The sequence below is a fragment of the Budorcas taxicolor genome, chromosome X (genome assembly GCF_023091745.1).
Source record: "Budorcas taxicolor isolate Tak-1 chromosome X, Takin1.1, whole genome shotgun sequence".
Lineage (NCBI taxonomy): Eukaryota > Metazoa > Chordata > Mammalia > Artiodactyla > Bovidae > Budorcas > Budorcas taxicolor.
This window is the reverse complement of record NC_068935.1, coordinates 102,995,016-103,008,888: the sequence shown is the minus strand read 5'-3', so window position 1 is coordinate 103,008,888 and position 13,873 is coordinate 102,995,016.

Here is a 13,873-nt window from a genome sequence, read left to right as displayed (position 1 = left end):
AGTCAGTGGTTCTCAAAAATAATTCATGAGACCAAATTAGGTCATCTATTTTTAATTTTTGTGGTTATTAATTTGACAAATTATAATTCAATACTGTTCTCACAGGCAATAATTCTTGAGACTTGAGAAACTATGAGTATTCCCTTCTGAGGTATTCTTTCCTTAATTCTTTAGTGCCAAGGCATAACAAGCTTTCCATATGTTTCTTCTCTTACCGTTTGACCAGCAATTGCTGGCTCTCATGTATTCTCTGATATTAGTGAAAACACTGTCCAGGAGAGGTGTTTGTTTGATTTACTGTGCATTATACAAACACAAAGTTTGGGTAAGAAATATTTCCGAGAGCTAAAAAATGCAAAGTTAGTGGCAAGTCTGGGCAATGTGAGTTTTACATAAAGACAGACCTTTGCTTTTAAATGGAACATTTACAGTAAATAAATGATTGATAAAGACACCCGGTTGCCTCTATAAACAAGGAAGTGGGGAATCCAGCCATGCTGAACACTGTGTTTATTTTCCATGGAAAGAGGATGTCAACTGCTAATCATGGGCATGCCACAGCTTAATTTCTACACAGGACCCCTTCCTGGCTTTCTATAAAGCAAAAAAAAAAAAAAGAAGAAGAAGAAGAAGAAGAAATGATGGCTAACTAAATTTCTTTGTGCAGAATTAAGTGCTATTAATTTTAACAGAGCTTGTCAAAAAACCAACCAAACTAAAGCCCTGAGGTGCTTCTAAGCTTGGATTCATTTTGCTGTTGAAAAGATCCCAGCTGACAGCTGTGATATAAATGCATGGAGAAGGAAATAAACACTGGCTCTTTGACCATGATCTGGAAGTTATGTCAGAAGAGTCTGGCATTTTATCAATTGGCCATAAAGCAAATATGGGAGGGAGGGGATGGAGAGGAGGGAACGGTCACATATTACTGCCCCATTCTGAAGTTCTGAGCATATCAGAGCATACAGCTAGAGGCTCCGAATCATGATGACACACAAGGGGGTAAAAGCATTTCCTTAGAAATGTCCTTGTCTAAGCTAAGACCCTTGCTGACATATTTGAGGAGATTTCTGCCTTGTTTGAGACTCTTTCTGACTTATTTAAGCCCTTCCTGACTTGTTCTGGCATTCCCTGGTATCTCAGAGGGTAAAGAATCTGCCTGCAATACAGGAGATCGAGGTTCAATCCCTGGGTCAGGGAGATCCCCTGGAGAAGGGAATGGCAATCCACTCCAGTATTCTTGCCTGGAGAATTCCATGGACAGAGGAGCCTAGCAGGCTACAGTCCTTGGGATCACAAAGAGTCAGATACAACTGAGCAACTACCACTGACTTGTTTCAGACTCAGTCTGATGAATTAGATACCCTTCCTGATTTGTAGGGGGCCCTTCCTAGCTCATTCGAGACTCTTCCTGACCTGTTTGAGACCATCCTAACTTGCTTCAGACCTATCTTTTCATGTGAGGCAAGCTTCCAGACACATTTGAGCTAGTTCTGACTAGATTGAGATACTTCCTAATGGACTTGAGACCAGTCCTGAGGACTTTGCCACACTTCCTGACATGTTTGAGACAGTCCCTAACATATTTGAGACTCATCCTGCCTGAGGTTCTCTCTGACATATCTAAAACTCTGACAGCTTGGAGATTCATTCTGATTTGTTTGAGACTCTTCCAAACTTGGGCTTCCCTGGTGCAGGAGACACGGTTCAATGGTCAGGAAGATCCCCTGAAGCAGGGAATGGCAACCCACTCCAATATTCTTGCCTGGAGAATTTCATGGACAGAGGTGGGATACACCCCATGGGTTAACAAAGAGGTGGGCATGACTGAGTGACTTAGCATGCATGCACTTCCAGACTTGTTCGAGAACTTTCCTGGTGTGTTTAAGACCATTCCTGATCTACTGAGACTATTCCTCTCTGTTTGAGCCTCACGTACATATTTAAAACACTTCTGAACTATTTCAGATGCCTCCTAACTTGTTTGAGATGATATCTGCCATGTTGGAGATCCCACTTGACATATTTCAGACCCTCCTGACATGTTTGAGACTCTTTGTGACTTGTTTGACAGCCTCTGGCACTATGTGAGAAACTCTCTGACATGATCGAGACTCTTCCTCAGTTGTCTGAGACCCTGCCTGATCTATTTGAGAAACTTCCTCATGTATTTAAGCCTCTTCCAGACATGTTCCAGACACTTTGCTACTTGTTGGAGACTTCCTGACATTTTAGAGAACTAGGTTGATTATTTGAAACCCTCTCTTTCTGTCTGTGATCCTTCCAAAAATATTTGAGACCCTTCTTGACTTGTTGAGACTCTTCCTGACTGAGACCCTTCCTGAGGTAATGAAAGCACTTCCTGAGGTCTTCCTGCCACATTTGAGACAGTTCCTGGCTTGTTTGAGAACATTCATGATATGTTTGAGACCCTTGCATATATCTGATCCTTTCCTGGCTTGCTTCAGGCCCTTCCTGATATATTTGAGACTCGTGCTGACACATTTTGAAACTTTTCTGACTTGTTTGAGAGTGTACCTGAAGTATTTGAGACCCTTCCTGACTTGTTTTGACCATCTTTGTGGCTATGTGATACCATTCCCAAGTTGGTTTAGTTTCTTTCTGATAGAGTCTTGTCTGTTTGATACCTTTCCTGACTTATCGTCGATGCCTATTGAATATGAGATCATTCCTGATGTATTTGAGACTCTCCCTGACTTCTTTGAGACCATTTCTGACATATTTGAGACTCTAGCTGACTTAATGAGACCCATCCTAATAGATTCAAGAACTTTCCTATTTGAAACTCTTCCGGTCAATATTTGAGATGCTTCCAGACTCCTTTGGGATTATTCCTAAAATGTTTCCAACTTCTCCTGGTGTGTTTGAGATTCTTCCTGGCTACTTTAAGACTGTTTCTGACTTGTTTTAAGCTACTTCCTAATGTATTTGAGCCCTTCCTAACATGTTTAAAGCTCTTCTTCACTGAGCCACTTCCTGTCATGCTTGAGACACTTGCTGATGTATTTGAACAACTCTGTCATGGTTGAGACCTTTTATGACATACTTGAGATTTCCAGCTTCCATGTTTGAGACACTTGCTAATCTACTTGAGACTTTTCCTGATGTCTTGAAAGACTCCTGATTTATTTACTCCTTGATTTATTCGAAATCCTTCCTGATATATTTGAGACTCATCCTAACTTGTTTTGACATTCTTTTTGAGGTTTTTGAGACTCTTTCTATTGGAGAGCCTTTCGATGTATTTTGTGTTTTCGTCATTGTTGTTTTTTGCCCCACCTCAAGGCATGTAGGATCTTGGTCCCCAGACCAGGGATTGAACCCACGCCCTCCAGTAGAGCTTTCAATACTGGACCACCAGAGAAACTCTCCTTCTGGATGCATTTTAAATTCTTCCTGAGGAATCTGAGACTCTGACAAGTTTAAGACCCTTGCCTATTGTTTGAGACCCTTCCCTATTGTTTGAGACTCTTTCTAATGTATTTGAAAACCTTTCTTTTTTTTTTTTTTTTTGGTGATGTCCATGTGTAGAGTCTTTATTTTTTTTTATTTATTTTAATTTTTATTTTTACTTGAAAACCTTTCTGACTTGTTTGAAACTCTTCCTGAGCTGTTATAGACCATTCCCAAGGTATCTGAGACTCTTCCTGGTTCTGAGATCGTAACAGACATACTTAAAACTCTTCCTGATTACATTCAAATACTAAATTTTTGGGAGACACTTCCTGACATATTTGAGAATCTGCTTGCCTGTTTTAGAAACTCCAAGTCTGAGGCCCTACTTGACATTTTTGAGATCCTGGGAAAGATTTAAGGCAGGAGGAGAAGGGGACGACAGAGGATGAAATAGGTGGCTGGCATCACTGACTCAATCAATGGACATGAGTTTGAGCAAGCTCTGGGAATGGGTAATGGACAGGGAAGCCTGGCGTGCTACAGTCCATGGGGTCACAAAGAGTCGGACAAGACTGAGCGACTGAATTGACTTTAGACTGTTGGAGATTCTTTCTGATGATTTTGGCACCCTTCTTCATTTGTTTCATGGCCTTTCTGACCCTTGGAAAGCCTCCCAGACATGTTTGAGACCCTTCCTGATGAGTTACAATCCTTGCTGAGGTATATGAGAATTTTCTGACATAGTGAAGACTATTAGTCACTTGTTTGAGACTTTTCCTCACGTATTTGAGATTTCTCAGTTTGAGATGCTTTCTGACTATTTGACACTGTCCTGACATTTTTTTTTTTTCTTTTTCTTGGCTGTGCCGTGCTGCTTGTGAGATCTTAGTTCCCCAATCAGAGATTGAACCTGGGCCCTGTCAGTGAGAGCACGGAGTCCTAACTACTGGACCACCAGGGGAATGCCCTTGCTTGACTATTTTTTAATTCTTAATTGTTTGAGACACTCCCCGATGTATTTGAAACCCATTTTGACAAGCTTGAAACTCTTCCTCTCTATTTACCACGTTTCCTCCTACGTTTGACACCATTCCTGAAGTATCTGAGATTCTTCCTGTCTCTGAGACCCTTCCTGGTGAATGTAAAACTTTTCTTGACAACCCTCAGATAGACTCTTATCTGTTGAAGACACTCTTGCACAAGTTTGAGACTCCACCTTTCTACTGTGTGAGCCTTCTTAACCAGATGAGACCTTTCTTGACTTGTTTTACAACATTTCCAACCAATGGAGATACTTCTGACATATTTGAGACGTTCCTGAGAAAATTCTTCACATATTTAAGACTTTTCCAGATAGTATGATCCTTTGTGACTTACTTGAGATGTCACCTGCCATGTTTGAGACCCTTCCTCACCTGTGTGAGGCTCTTCCTGAGGTATTAAGAGATTCTCCTTGTATTTGAGAGTCTGCTTCTCAGGGTGAGACACTTCCTAATATATCCAAGACCCTTCCTGAGTTGCATCCGAGCTTGCTGATGTATTCTTCTCTGTTTGAGACCATTCCTGAAACATTTAAGGAATTTCCTGACCTTAAAACTTTTGCTGAAATGTTTGAAACAATTTATGACTTACTTGTGAAATATACAGATATGTTTGAGACCCTTTATGGTTGTTTTTGAAACCCTTTATCTCTGTTGAAACCCTCCTTGATGTCTTTAAACCTCTTCCTAATGACTTTGAGATGCTTCCAGAATTGTTTAAGAGGATTCCTGATAAATCTGAGGCCCTTTTTCCTGTTTGTGAGGCTTCCTGACGTCTCTGAGTCCCTTCATAATGCTTCCTTCTCCTCCTGATATAGTTGGGATTCTTCCTGATGTATTTGAGGCCCTTCTTGACTTTTGAGACTGTACTTAACATGGTGACACTCTCTTATATCTGAGACACTTCTTTTCTGTTTGAGATCTTGACTGGCTTATTAATAACTCTCCTTAACTACTTTGCGAAACTTCTTGACTTGTTTGAGATATTTTGTCATGTACTTTCTCTCTGTTTCAAATACTTCCTGACAAGTTTAAGACTCCTCTGTATGTGTTTGAGACTGTTCGTGCTGTATTTAAGGACCTTCCTTGTGTCGGACTTCCCTGGTGCTGCAGTAATTAAGAATCTGCCTGCCACTGCAGGAGGCATGGGTCCGATCTCTGATCCAGGAAGATTCCACGTGCTGCGGAGCAACTAAGCCCATGCACAACTACTGAGCCCGCGCTCTAGAGCTTGGGAGCCGGAACTTCTGAAGCCTGAGTGCCCTAGAGCCCATGCTCCACAACAAGAGAAGCCACCGCAATGGGAAGCCTGCACACTGCAACTAGAGAGTAGCTTCAACTCGCCGCAACTAGAGAAAATCAGCACGCAGCAATGAAGACCTAGCACAGCCAAAAATAAATAAATATATATATATTTAACTGTTAAAAAATAAAGAAACTTCCTTGTGTATTGAAGACTCCTCCTGAAAAGTTGAGCATAACCATGACTTCAGATTCTACATGACACATTTGAGACCTTTTCTGACATGTCTGAGACACTTCTTCTTTTGAGACTCTTATTGAAATCTTTGCACCCCTTCTGGACGTGCTGGAGACCCTTCCTTTATGTCTGAGACCCTTCCTGACAAAATTAAAACTCTTCCTGACTATTTTGAATCTTGATGGTCCACTTTGACAGAAGTGATGATTTCAGACTTTTTCTCTTTCTTGATAACAATTCCTGTCTTGAGATACATCCTAACATCCTTGAGACTCTTCCTGATGTATTTGATATCTCTACTGTATTTATTTTTGCAGGGCTGCTGTTAAAAAAAAAAAAAAAAAGTTCCACAAACTGGGTGTCTTGAAACAACAGAAAGTATCAATAATTCCCTCACAGTTCAGGAGCCCAGAAGTCTGAAATCAAGGTATCAGCAGGACTGATTCCTTCTGGAGGTTCTGAGGGGGTATCTGTTCTATGTCTCTCCCAGCTTCTTTTGGTTGCTGGCACTTCTTGGCATTCCTTGACTTGTGGACATATCGCTCCAATCTCTGCCTCCACCTTCAGAGGGCATTCACCTCCCTATGTGTCTTCACACGGCCTTCCTATAAGGACAGCAATCATTGAATGTAGGGCCCACCTTACTCCACTATGGCCTCATCTTTACTAATTACATTCACAAATGCTCTATTTCCAAATGAGGTCACATCCTGAGGTTCCAGGTATATATGAATTTGGGTGGGAGGGAGGCATTATTCAACCCAGGTGCATGTACTAACATATCTGAGATCCTTCCTAATTGTTCGGAAGATCCCCTGGAGAAGGAAATGGCAACCCACTCCAGTATTCTTGTCCAGGAAATCCCATGGACAGAAGCACCTGGTGAGTTATAGTCCATGGGGTTGCAAAGAGTCAGACACAACTGAGCGCATGTGCGCATCCTAAATGTTTGAGACCCTTCAAGACACATTGCTAATGGCTGGATGAATTTGAGAACCTTTCTGACTTGAGATGCTTCCTGATTTTTTTGAATATTTCCCTAATGAATTTGAAGCCCTATCTAACTTGCTTGTAACTCTTCCTGTTCAAGTCTTCCTGACATGTCTGAGATTGTTCCTGCTATATCTACTACTCTTGTTGACATATTTGTGAATCTTCCCAATTTATTTGAGCTACTTGCTGAATGAGACTGTTCCTGGTATATTTGAGACTTCTGTCTCTTTTACAGCATTCCTGATGGATTTGAGCAGCTTCCTACCCATTTAACACTCTTTCTGACATGTTTGAGAAGACCTCATGAATTTTTTGAGACTCTTCCAGATGTATAAGAGACCTTTTCTGATGTTCTTGAATCTTTCCTCAACTTGGCTGAGATCTTTCCTGACAAGTTCAAAACATCTGAGATGTATTTGAGATACTTCCTGCTGTTTGAAACACCTTACTGACTTATTTCCAGCTTGTCCTTACTATTTTGAGAACTTTTCTGAATTATTTGAGATGATTCCTGATGTGTGTGAGACACTTTCTTCTCTGTTCTGGCTTCTTCCTGACAAGTTTGAGAGTCTTCCCGGAGACAGTTCTTGCTATATTTGAGAACTTACCTCGTGTATTTAAGATATCCTGACATACTTAAGAGCCTTCAAGACTTGTTCAAGATTCTCCATGACATATTAAACACCTTGTCAAACTTGCCTAAGACCCTTCTTAACTTATTTGAAACTTTACCTGACACGTTTGAGACCCTTCTGGAGGTGTTTGGATCTCTTTCTCTCAGTTTGAGATGCTTACTGACTTATTTTACAAGTTCTTCTTGACTACTTTAAGAACCTTCCAGACTTCAGATGATTCCTGAGACTCTTTTCCTCTGTTTGCAACACTTACTGATATGATTGCTACTCTACCTGGTGTATTAGGTTCTTCCCAATATACCTGAGACTCTTTACCCTCGCAGTTGTATCGAGACACTTCCTTTCTGTTTGAGACCCTTATCTATATCTTCGAGACATTTCTGACTTGCTTCCCAACTCAAAATCACTTAGTGAAATGTTTAAGACCCTTCCAGAAGTATTCAAGACACTTACTGAACCTCACTGACAAATGTTCTTCACAACTACTTTGAGATCCTTCCAGTCTGATTGAGAGGATTCATGATGCATTTCAGATCTTTCCTCTCTCTTGACACTTCCTGTCATTTTCAAGACACATCTTGTCATGTCTGAGACTCTCCCTGATGATAATGAGCCCCTCCCCCTCCCATGTATTTGAAACACTCTGTGACATGCATGACCCTTCTTGATGTATTTGAGACCCTCCCTTCTGGACAGGTATGTGAAGTATTTGGGACTGTTCCTGAGACATGTCCTGGCTTGTTGGAGATGCTTCATGATATGTCTGCAACTTCCTGACTTGTGTGAGATACTTCCTCATGTTCTGGAGACTGTTCCCTACACACTTGCTATTCTTTCTGATAGTTTTGAAAATCTTCTTGCTGTCTTTGAGACACTTCCCAACTGTTTGAGACCATTCGTGACATATCTGAGATTCTTCCTGTCTCTCTGTAATCATTCCTGACAGATTTGAGAACGTTCCTTTCCTATTTGTGATTCTTCCTGACGTATTTGAGAGTCTTCATAACATCTTTGAAACTCTTCCTGACATCTGTGAAATCTTTTCTAACTTGCTTGAGACTCTTCCCAACTTATTTGAGAATCTTCCTGACATGGTTAAGACTCACAGATGAACTTGAGCCACTTCCTTCAGTTCAGTAAACCTGGGTGATTTATTTATGGTCCATCCTTACTACCTTGAGAACATTCCTCACTTATTTGAGATGCTTCCTTATGTATTTGAGACTTTCCGTCTCTGTTCTAGACTGTTCTGGAGAAGTTTGAGACGCTTCCAGTCATGTGTGAGATTTTTCATCACATATCTGAGAACCTTCCTGACATATTTAAATCCCTTCCTGACATGTTTTAGAGCATCCATGACTTCTTTGAGACTCTTCCTGATATACTAGGAACATTTATTTCTACTTGCTTGAAATCTTTCCTCCTTAACGTACTTGAAACCTTTCTTGACAAGTTTGAGACTCTTCTGGAGGTATTTAGATGTCTTTATATCTGTCTGAGACCTTTATGTATTTGTTGGACTTGTTTGAGACTATTCCTGATGCATGTGAGACCCTTCCTCTCTACTTGCGACATTCCTAATAGGTTGGAGAAACTCCTTGACCTGTGTGCTACTCTTCCTGATGTATTTGAAAGCCTTCCTAATTCATTTGAGTCCCTCCCTTCCTGAGATGTTGATTCTCTGGGTTGTATCAGAGATACTCCATTTTCTTTCGAGACTCTTACTGACTTAATCATAACTCTTCCTTATTACTTTGAGAAGCTTCCAGTCTGGTTTGAGAGGATATGTGATATATTTCAGATCCTTCTTCTCTCTTTGTGACACTTCTTGTCATGTTTGAAGCACATCTTGACACGGTGAGTCTCTTCCTGTCCACTTGAGATGTACCTGCTATGTTTGAAACACTTACAAAGTTGAGGCTCTTCCTGACTGACTTTATCTGATTTGCCCAAGACCCTTCATGACATGTTTGAGACCTGTATTTATTTCTTTATTTGACACTCTTCCTGACAAGTTTGAGACATATCATGACCTTTCTCAACTATTGGAGACTGTTGCTCTCAGTCTGAGGCATTTACCTATTTGAAACACTTTCCAACTACTTTGAAAGTGTTCCTGGTTTGGTGATGGTTGAGACACTTTCTCTAATTGTGACCCTTTGTGTTTGAAAGGGTGAAATACTTTTGAAACACATTTCAAAACACGTTTGAAAGGGTAAAACGTGTTTGAAACACTTCCTGACAGTTTGAGACCCTTCCTAATAGACGACACTTTTTCTAAATTGCTGGACTGTTTAGGACCATTAGAATGGGCTTCTCTGGTGGCTCAGACAGTAAGAATCTGCGTGCTATGCGGGAGACCTTGGTTCAATTCCTGGGTCAGGAAAATCCCCTGGAGAAGGGAAGGGCAGTCCACTCTAGTATTCTTGCCTGGAAAATCCCATGGACAGAGGAGGCTGGCGGGCTACAGTCCATGGAGTCACAAAGAGTTGGATGCAACTAAGCAACTAACACTTTTACTTTCACTTTAGGACCATTAGAGACATATTTTACATTCTGCCTGACAAATTTGAGATACTTCCTTACCAGTGTCAGATCCTTCCTGGCTTGTTTGAGTTGACTCAGTTCAGTTCAATTCAGTTGCTCAGTCATGTCTGACTCTTTGCAACCCCATGAACCGCAGTACGCCAGGCCTCTCTGTCCATCACCAACTCCCAGAGTCCACCCAAATCCATGTCCATTGAGTCGGTGATGCCATCCAACAATCTCATCCTCTGTCGTCCCTTTATCCTCCTGCCCTCAATCTTTCCCAGCATCAGGGTCTTTTCAAATGAGTCAGCTCTTCGCATCAGGTAGCCAAAGTATTGGAGTTTCAGCTTCAACATCAGTCCTACCAATGAACACCCAGGACTGATCTCCTTTAGGATGGACTGGTTGGATCTCCTTGCAGTCCAAGGGACTCTCAGGAGTCTTCTCCAACACCACAGTTCAAAAGCATCAATTCTTCGGCACTCAGCTTTCTTCACAGTCCAATTCTTACATCCATACATGACCACTGGAAAAACCATAGCCTTAACTAGACAGAACTTTGTTGGCAATGCAATGTCTCTGCTTTTTAATACGCTGTCTAGGTTGGTCATAACTTTCCTTCCAAGGGGTAAACATCTTTTAATTTCATGGCTGCAATCACCATCTGCAGTGATTTTGGAGCCCAGAAAAATAAAGTCTGACACTGTTTCCACTGTTGAGTTGACTACTCTATTAGATATTCCTCTTGACTATTTTAGTCTCTTCCTGCAGGTAACATGACTCCTGGTATGTCTGAGATCCTCCCTAATGTGTTGCCATCTTTCCTAACTATTTGACCCTTTCTCATAAAATTTTAAGAGTTTTACTTTTTGAGATCCTTCTTAGAGATTTGATACTTTTCTTGATTACATGACACCTTTCCTTTGAATTTGAGACCTTTTGTGATGTATTTAAGATGTTCATTTCAGTTTGGAGCCCTTACTAACACATTATGAAATCTTCCTGACTATGTTGAGATGATTTCTGTTGTATTTGAGACACCTCCTCTCTCTTTGAGAGCATTTATGATACATTTGTGACACTTCCTGATCTATTTAAATCTTTCCTATATGACTGAGACCCTTCTTGTTTTATCTATGACCCTTCCTGAGATAATTGAAACTCTTCCTTACTATATGGCTTCCCCAACAGTCCAGCTGGTAAAGAACGTGCCTGCCAATGCAGGATAAGAGACATGAGTTCAATCCCTGGATCGGTAAGATCCCCTGGAGAAAGAAATGGCAGCCCACTCCAGTATTCTTGTCTGGAAAATTCCATGGACAGTGGAGCCTGGTGGGCTACAGTCCATGGGTTCACAAAGAGTCAGACACGACTGAGTGTACTCACATACACATACACACACACTTTACCATATGGCTCAGCAATTTCACTTCTAGGTATATACTCCCTGAGAAATAAAAACTGATGTTCACACAAAACTTGTATTCAAATATTCATAGTAGCATATATTATATTGTTTCTATTTGGGGGCTATTATTAATTTCTATTATTAACATAAAAATAGAAACAACCCAAATGTCTATCAACTGATGAATAAATAAAATGTGATATAGCCATACAATGGAATATTATTCAGCCATAAAAAGAAATGAAGTAACTCATATATACTACAGCATAGATGGATCTAGAAAACATTACACTAAGGGAAAGAAACCAGGGAAGAAAAGGTCACATATTCTATGATTCCATTTATATGAAATGTCAAAATAGGCAAATTCATAGAGACAGAAAGTAGATTAGTCATTGTCACTAGCTTTGGGTAGGGAGGAATGGTGAGTGACTGCTAAAGGGCATGGGGTTTATTCTTAGAGTGATGAAAATATTCTGCAATTAGATAGTGGTGATGGTTGCAAGACCTTGTATACACACTAAAAGTCACTAAATTATATACTTTAAAGTGGTGAATTTTGCTGGATGTGAACTATGTCAACAAGAAACTCTATCACAAAAACAACAAACTCTTCCTGATGACTTTCAATTTTGAGAGACTTCTTGATATACTTAAGCTCTGTTCTGACTTTAAGTCCTTTAAGAACATCTTTGAGACACGAAAACATACTCCTCCTGATGTGTTTTTATTTTAAGATTACACGGCTTTATTTTTCTCCAGCTTTATTGAGATGTACTTGACATTTAACATTGTGTAAATTTAAGGTATACAATGTGATCATCTGATACACGTGTATATTGTGAAATGATTATCACAATAAGGTTAGTTAACATCTCCATTACCTAATATAATTACCTTTTCTATGTGTGTGGTGAGAACATTTAAGATTAACTCTCTCAGCAACTTTCAAGTATGTAATAAACTATTGTTAAATATACTCACCATACTATACATTAGATCTCCAGAACCTGTTCATCTTATAATTATAAGTTTATACCCTTTGACCAACATATCCCATTTCACCCAACACCACTACCCCCACAACAGCTGCTGGCAACTGCCATTATATTCTGTTTCTATGAGTTCAGCCTTGTTAGAGTCCATATTATAAGTGAGATCATTCAGCATTTATCTTTATCCAACTTATTTCATTTAACATAATGCCCTTAAGGTCCATCCAGGTTTTCACAAATGGATTTCCTGCCATTTTATGGCTGAATAATATTCCTGCGTGTATATGTATATATCACATTTTCTTCATCCATTCATCAACTAATGGGCCTTTAGCTTATTTCCTTGTATTGCCTGTTGTGAATAATGCCACACTGAACATAGGAGTGCAGATATCTATTTCAGATCCTGATTTTATTTCCTTTGGATATATACCCAGAAATGGGATTGCTAAATCATATGGTAATTCTATTTTCAAGTTTTTAAGGAACCTCTATACTGTTTTCCAAATGGCTGTACCAATTTACATTCCCACCAACGTCAGCAAATGTTTTTTTCTGCATCCTTGCCAACACTTGTTATCTCTTATCTTTTTGATGATAACCATTCTAGTACCATTCTAACAAGTATGACCTGATAGCTCACTGTGATTTTGATCTGCATCTCCGTGGTGATTGGTGATATTGAGCACCTTTTCATGACTTGTTGGCCACTTGTATGTATTCTTTGCGAAAATGTCTTTTCAGGCCCTTTAACCATTTTTAGCTGTTGTTTTTGGTTTTTGGGGGTTTTTTTGCTATTGAGTTTTATGAGTGTCTTATCTCTTTTGGATTTTAGCCTATCATCAGATACAAGGTCTGCAAATATTTTCTCCCATTCCATAGGTTGTCTTTTCATTTTGTTTATTTCTTCTTTCACTGTGCAGAAGCTTTTTAAGTTGCTGTAGTCCCACTCATTTATTTTTGTTTTCATTGCTTGTGCTTTTGGTATCATATTAAAAAATCACTGCCAAAAATCATTAAGGAATTTTTCCCTGATTTTTTTTCTGGGAGTTTTATGGGTTCAGGTCTTATATATAAGTCTTTAATCAATTTTGAGTTAATTTTTGTGAGTGATGTAACATACAGATCCATTTCATTATTTTACATGTGAATATCCAGTTTTCCCAATACCATTTACTGAAAACGCTATCCTTTCCCCAGAGTATTCTTGGCTCCCTTGTCAAATATTGTTGACAGTATGTGCATGGTTTTGTTTCTGGGTTCTCAGTTCTGTTCCATTTGTCTACGTGTCTATTTTGATGCCAGTAGTATACTGTTTTTATAACTATAGCTTTGTAATATACTTTGAAATCAGGAAGTACAATGCCTCCAGCTTT